Source organism: Ranitomeya variabilis, chromosome 1 (assembly GCF_051348905.1).
Source record: "Ranitomeya variabilis isolate aRanVar5 chromosome 1, aRanVar5.hap1, whole genome shotgun sequence".
NCBI classification, from domain to species: domain Eukaryota; kingdom Metazoa; phylum Chordata; class Amphibia; order Anura; family Dendrobatidae; genus Ranitomeya; species Ranitomeya variabilis.
The window spans coordinates 874,661,708-874,669,892 of record NC_135232.1 but is presented as its reverse complement, the minus strand read 5'-3'; positions in this window follow the sequence as shown (position 1 = coordinate 874,669,892).

Sequence of the window (8,185 nt, the reverse complement as noted above, 5' to 3'; positions counted from 1 at the left end):
AAGAGCCAGAGAACCATGGAATCTTTACAAAACTACAACCAGGAACACTCTTACAGTCAGCAGCCAAGACATCATAGCTCCAACACGATGGACACAGATTTGACATTCTACACAATGCCAGCTTAGGGAGCCCCAGCTCTGGCTGAAAGAATACAGATCTGCTCCATTGACGATCACTTAACCCAGGTATACATTTGGGGAAGTCAAGGTTTGGACCCACCCATCATCTGAGCTCCATGGATACATTTTGGAAAGCCAGGACTGGGACCCACAGGTCTCCTGGCTCCACGGAGATGTTCGGAGAAGCTAGAGTGTGACCCGCTGGTCAAGTGGCCTTGTACCTCAATGGACTGTCAGCTTTCTAAGCTTGTCATTATCTCCTGGCTGTGCATTCCACATGTAGCCATAGTCGGCCATGGGAGACGCAGCTGGTTTAATTTTAATCAAAGCAAGTCAGCGTAAGGGTGTACATTTGCACCATCTTTGGTATTATGCTGGGACTGCTGTATGTGTTATTTGCATGTTTGGCAGTTCAATAAGGTGTTGCCACATTTTTACCCTCACCCTGTGTTGTATGTTGTATTATGAAAACGGTAAAAGGAGAGAGGACGTTCGGAGGGATTATCATTACTACAGCACCTGCTGACCCCCCGTATCTCCACAGTGACTATTATGGTTGTTTGTTATTTCCTGTCTTTTACAGGTGACATGGGATCCAATGGATTAGGCATAAAGGTTAGTATAACTGTGCATTTTTATTTTTTATTTCAAATGAAGGAGTCTATCATTATTTCAAATAAAGGATTTTATTCTGTTTTTTTGTTTTTTACAATTTAATTATGGTATTAGTAATGATGCCTCTCTATTACTAACATGTGGGCTTGATATCAGCAGCTATATAACAGCTGACATCAACCTGGGGGGGGGGGCAATATCTATGGCCCATTACCAGTCTGAGAATACCAGCCCCCAGCTGTTTGCTTTCACTTAGCTAGTTCACTTAACTTTTTCCCACACTCCAGGTCATATGAGGACATCCAGCAGGGGGCGTATCACCGCGACTGAAGGTAACTATAGGTCATTGACCTACATTTCCTTCATTCGCCGGGGCTTACAGGCACGAGTACAGCTGCATTAGCAGGGCTCCTGCCTGGAAAATATTTTAACCCCTTCAGATGGATTACCTCGTGGGGCGTGACAGTTCATCAGAGGGTATGTATATTGTGGGTTTATTATTTTTCCAAGCGAGGGTCTTCAAATGGATTGAGAGAGCAATAAAATATTAAAACAACCGGTGTGTTTATTTCATCAAAATACTTTTAAATCATGTGTGTGTGTGTTTTTTAACCCTTTCAAACAATTGGATTAATAATGGATAGGTGTCATAATTGACGCCTCTCCATTATTAATCTGGCTTAATGTCACCTTACAATAGGAAGGTGGCATTAACCCTTCATTACCCCATATCCCACCGCTACCCGGGAGTGGGAAGAGAGAGGCCAAGTGCCAGAATAGGCGCATCTTCCAGATGTGCCTTTTCTGGGGTGGCTGGGGGCAGATGTTTTTAGCCACGGGGGGGCCAATAACCCTGGACCCTCTCCTGGCTATTAATATCTGCCGACAGTCACTGGCTTTACCGCTCTGGCGGAGAAAATTGCGCGGGAGCCCACGCCAATTTTTTCCGCGATTTAACCCTTAAATTTAATAGCTACAGCACCGAAATTTTGCACATACACACTACTAACATTAGTAGTGTGGAATATGCAAAAAAAGGGGGATATGAGATGGTTTACTGTATGTAAACCATGTCTCATATCATGTCGGGTTTAGGCAGGAGAAATGAAAAGCCGGCAATTGAATTACCGGCTTTTCAACATTATCGCGTTGAAGCAAATATTAAAAAAGTATGCTTCCCCATTGAAATGCATTGGGTTTCGTGTTTTGGCCGATCCCCGACCCCGACTTTTCAATAAGATCGGCCGATTTCACTCGACCCGACTTTTGAGAAAGTCGGGTTTCGTGAAACCCGACTCGATCTCAAAAAATGAAAATTCGCTCAACCCTAGTTACCAGTCATCATCAGATTGCATACCATACAGGAACCACAGTACTGATGAGAATTAGTGTCTCAAATAAACATTTACATCTATGTACCTTATAGATGACGTTGTCTTTGATTAGAGTCTTCCTTTTTGATTTATTCTTCATCTTGCCCAGATGCCTTCATGACTTCTCACAGCCACAGCTCGTCTCTGCAGATATCCATTTCCTCCAGTCTTCTACAGAACGATACCATTAAAAATTGCAGTGTCATTTTAATTCTCCTCAATAAAAATCTCTGCCCTACACTGAGCCTCTGAATAAATAACTTTTCTCTCCTTTCCATACTATGTCCGCACCCATCCTCCCCATTTTGTGTCCACACCAATTCCCCCACTCACCATACTATGTCTGCACCCATCCCACCATACTGTTTCCTCATACAGTACATGTGCCCATCTCCCCCCTTGCTCCTAATATTGTGCACTCAAATTTCTCCCTCTTCCAAAACTGTTTCCTCAAATTTTCCCCAATTGCACTAAATATTCCACCCACTTCACTAAATCTTCCCCATTCCCCGAACTTTTCACCAATCTTGATCGCGCGCTGGCAAGTAAGGTTAACAGTGTGATCACATGACCTTATCATGCTGCTGATGTCGCCCTGACCTGGCAGTCTGAAAGATGAGAGTACTTTCTATCTCTGGGAGCTGACATGCTGCACGCTCTATGAGCCAGCTGTTAGCTTGACTGCTGGTTCAGAGAACGGCCGACTCCCAGTCCAGGGGGCGGCAAAATGCAGCCATCGGAGAAACACCTTGGACTGCCGCATCAGGCTGCCAGACGATGCCTCCCTGCTGGATGCCTTCCTGGGGCACATGCCCCGCCTTCTTTGACCCCCTTGATACGCCACTGACTTGGCCATATCCTTTTAGTTTAAAAAAAAAACAGAGACCAAGCAAACAATGTAGAAACTATGTTCACTTGGTTCCTTGTGGGCCTGTCTAATCCTGAATATGTGTCTTGCACAATCTCATTTTCTGTAAACAGCCAAAATGTAAACATTAATTTAGTATGCTATGCAATGATGTAATAAATTAAATCTCTTTGCAGAGTGTAAACTCCTCATGCAATCATGCACTATACAACTATGTATTGAGTGTATTTGTCCAAGTTGCAGGTCAAATAATCTTATCACAGAGGGATTTAAAAAAGCTGGAAGCTTTGACAAGAAATCATAGTGAACTTTATATTAAATAAATGAACTTGGGCAGGGGCGGACACTGACAGCTTGGGGCCCCTGTGCAAGAAATGTGTCTGGACCTGCCTCCTTATATGGAGACAAAACTACGGATTATATAGAGCCCTGTTTTTTATTATATAGCGTCCTCTCTTTTTAAATACAAAATGCAATGACAGCTGATTAAGCATGGGAGAGTTTCTTTTCTAATGGAGAAGCTGATCGACTTTTTGTCTGGTCACTGGCTGCTCCATCAACATTCATTTTATATTCTAAGAAGAAAGGAGACTATATTAATAAAAGAGGGTGCTGTGAATACAAACAAAAAAAATAAAGAATACACTATGTAAGAGACAGTGCTATACATAACAGCAGAGGAAGCTATATAATAAGTGACTGCATCATATATAACTAGAGAGGATGGTATTTAATAAGGGACGGTGTTATACATTATAAAAGTGGAAAATATGCATCTAAGGATGGTGCTATACATAAGTGAGTACACTATATACTAAGGGAATGTACTATATATAAAAAGTGAATACACTATACACTAAGGGACTGTTCTATACATAATAAGTGATTACACTATATACTACAACCCCGGGCAAAAATGATGGAATCATCGGCCTTGGAGGAAGTTCATTCAGTTGTTTAATTTTGTAGAAAAAAAGCAGATCACAGACATGGCACAAAACTAAAGTCATTTCAAATGGTAATTTTCTGGCTTTAAGAAACACTGAAAGATATCAAGAACAAAAATTGTGGTAGTCAGTAATGGTTACGTTTTTAACCCCTTCATGACCCAGCCTATTTTGGCCTTAATGACCTTGCTGTTTTTTGCAATTCTGACCAGTGTCCTTTTATGAGGTAATAACTCAGGAACGCTTCAACGGATCCTAGCGATTCTGAGACTGTTTTTTCGTGACATATTGGGCTTCATGGTAGTGGTAAATTTAGGTTGGTAATTTCTAAGTTTATTTGTGAAAAAAACGGAAATTTGGCGAAAATTTTGAAAATTTCGCAATTTTCACATTTTGAATTTTTATTCTGTTAAACCAGAGAGTTATGTGACACAAAATAGTTAATAAATAACATTTCCCACATGTCTACTTTACATCAGCACAATTTTGGAAACAAATTTTTTTTTTTCTAGGAAGTTATAAGGGTTAAAATTTGACCAGTGATTTCTCATTTTTACAACAAAATTTACAAAACCATTTTTTTTAGGGACCACCTCACATTTGAAGTCAGTTTGAGGGTTCTATAAGGCTGAAAATACCCAAAAGTTACACCATTCTAAAAACTGCACCCCTCAAGGTGCTCAAAACCACATTCAAGAAGTTTATTAACCCTTCAGGTGTTTCACAGCAGCAGAAGCAACATTGAAGTAAAACATGAACATTTAACTTTTTAGTCACAAATATGATTTTTAGCAACAATTTTTTTATTTTCCCAAGGGTAAAAGGAGAAACTGGACCACGAACATTGTTGTACAATTTGTCCTGAGTACGCTGATACCTCATATGTGGGGGTAAACCACTGATTGGGCGCACGGCAGGGCTCGGAAGGGAAGGAGCGCCATTTGACTTTTTGAATGAAAAATTGGCTCCAATCTTTAGCGGACACCATGTCGCGTTTGGAGAGCCCCCGTGTGCCTAAACATTGGAGCTCCCCCACAAGTGACCCCATTTTGGAAACTAGACCCCCCAAGGAACTTATCTAGAAGCATAGTGAGCACTTTAAACCCTCAGGTGCTTCACAAATTGATCCGTAAAAATGAAAAAGTACTTTTTTTTCACACAAAATTTCTTTTAGCCTCAATTTTTTCATTTTCTCATAGGCAACAGGATAAAATGGATCCTAAAATTTGTTGGGCAATTTCTCTTGAGTACGCCGATACCTCATATCTGGGGGTAAACCACTGTTTGTGTGCACGGCAAGGCTCGGAAGGGGAGGCGTGCCATTTGACTTTTTGAATGGAAAATTAGCTCCGATCGTTAGCGGACACCATGTCGCGTTTGGAGAGCCCCTGTGTGCCTAAACATTGGAGCTCCCCTACAAGTGACCCCATTTTGGAAACTATACCCCCCAAGGAACTTATCTAGATGCATAGTGAGCACTTATAACCCCCAGGTGCTTCACAGAAGTTTATAACGCAGAGCCGTGAAAATAAAAAATAATTTTTCTTTCCTCAAAAATGATTTTTAGCCCAGAATTTTTTATTTTCCCAAGGGTAATAGGAGAAATTGGACCCCAAATGTTGTTTTCCAGTTTGTCCTGAGTACGATGATGCCCCATATGTGGGGGTAAACCACTGTTTGGGCGCACGGCAGGGCTTGGAAGGGAAGGCACGCCTTTTGGCTTTTTGAATGGAAAATTAGCTCCAATCATTAGCGGACACCATGTCGCGTTTGGAGAGCCCCTGTGTGCCTAAACATTGGAGCTCCCGAACAAGTGACCCCATTTTGGAAACTAGACCTCCCAAGGAACTAATCTAGATGTGTGGTGAGCACTTTGAACCCCCAATTGCTTCACAGAAGTTTATAACGCAGAGCCATGAAAATAAAAAATAATTTTTCTTTTCTCAAAAATGATTTTTTAGCCCACAATTTTTTATTTTCCCAAGGGTAACAGGAGAAATTGGACCCCAAAAGTTGTTGTCCAGTTTCTCATGAGTACGCTGATACCCCATATGTGGGGGTAAACCACTGTTTTGGAACACGTCGGGGTTTGGAAGGGAAGTAGTGACGTTTTGAAATGCAGACTTTGATGGAATGCTCTGCGGGCGTCAGGTTGCGTTTGCAGAGCCCCTGATGTGCCTAAACAGTAGGAACTCCCCACAAGTGACTCCATTTTGGAAACTAGACCCCCAAGGGAACTTATCTAGATGTGTGGTGAGCACTTTGAACCCCCAAGTGCTTCACAGAAGTTTATAATGCAGAGCCGTGAAAATAATAAATGTGTTTCCTTTCCTCAAAAATATTTTTTTAGCCCAGAATGTTTTATTTTTGCAAGGGTAACAGGAGAAATTTGACCCCAAAAGTTGTTGTCCAGTTTCTCCTGAGTACGCTGATACCCCATATGTGGGGGTAAACCACTGTTTGGGCACATGCCGGGGCTCGGAAGGGAAGTAGTGACGTTTTGGAATGCAGACTTTGATGGAATGGTCTGCGGGCATCATGTTACGTTTGCAGAGCCCCTGATATGCCTAAACAGTAGAAACCCCCCACAAGTGACCCCATTTTGGAAACTAGACCCCCCAAGGAACTAATCTAGATGTGTGGTGAGAACTTTCAGCCCCCAAGTGCTTCACAGAAGTTTACAACGCAGAGCCGTGAAAATAAAAAATCATTTTTCTTTCCTCAAAAATTATGTTTTAGCAAGCAATTTTTTATTTTCACAAGGGTAACAGGAGAAATTGGACCCCAATATGTGTTGCCCAGTTTGTTGTGAGTACGCTGATACCCCATATGTGGGGGTAAACCACTGTTTGGGCACACGTCAGGGCTCGGAAGGGAAGTAGTGACATTTGACATGCAGACTTTGATGGAATGGTCTGCGGGCGTCACATTACATTTGCAGAGCCCCTGATGTGCCTAAACAGTAGAAACACCCCACAAGTGACCCCATTTTGGAAACTAGACCCCCCAAGGAACTTATCTAGATGTGTGGTGAGCACTTTCAACCCCCAAGTGCTTCACAGAAGTTTATAACGCAGAGCCGTGAAAATAAAAAATAATTGTTCTTTCCTCAAAAATTATGTTTTAGCAAGTAATTTTTTATTTTTGCAAGGTTAACAGGAGAAATTGGACCACAACAGTTGTTGCCCAGTTTGTTCTGAGTACGCTGCTACCTCATATGTGGGGGTAAACCACTGTTTGGGCGCACGTCGGGGCTTGGAAGGGAGGGAGCACCATTTGACTTTTTGAACGCAAGATTGGCTGGAATCAATGGTGGTGCCATGTTGCGTTTGGAGACCCCTGATGTGCCTAAACAGTGGAAACCCCTCAATTCTAACTTAAACACTAACCCCAACACACCCCTAATCCTAATCCCAACTGTAGCCATAACCCTAACCACAACCCTAACCCCAACACACCCGTAACCCTAATTCCAACCCTAACCCTAATCCTAACCCTAATCCCAACCCTAACCCTAATCCCAACCCTAACCACAACTGTAACCCCAACACACCCCTAACCCTATCCATAACCCTAACCACAAGCCTAATCTTAACCCTATTTCCAACCCTAACTCTAATTCCAACCCTAACCCTAAGGCTATGTGCCCACGTTGCGGATTCGTGTGAGATTTTTCCGCACGATTTTTGAAAAATCTGCAGGTAAAAGGCACTGCATTTTACCTGCGGATTTACAGCGGATTTCCAGTGTTTTTTTGTGCGGATTTCACCTGCGGATTCCTATTGAGGAACAGGTGTAAAACGCTGCGGAATCCGCACAAAGAATTGACATGCTGCGGAAAATACAACGCAGCGTTTCTGCACGGAATTTTCCGCACCATGGGCACAGCGGATTTGGTTTTCCATAGGTGTACATGGTACTGTAAACCTGATGGAAAACTGCTACGAATTCGCAGCGGCCAATCCGCTGCGGATCCGCGGCCAATCTGCTGCGGATCCGCGGCCAATCCACTGCGGATCCGCAGCCAAATCCGCACTGTGTGCACATGCCATAACCCTAACCCTACCCCTACCCCTAACCCTACCCCTAGTTCTAACCCTAGTTCTAACCCTAACCCTAGTGGAAAAAGAAAAAAAAAATATTTTCTTTATTTTATTATTGTCCCTACCTATGGGGGTGATAAAGGGGGGGGGTTTATTGATTTTTTTTTTTTGATCGCTGTGATAGAACCTATCACAGCGATCAAAATGTACTTGTAACGA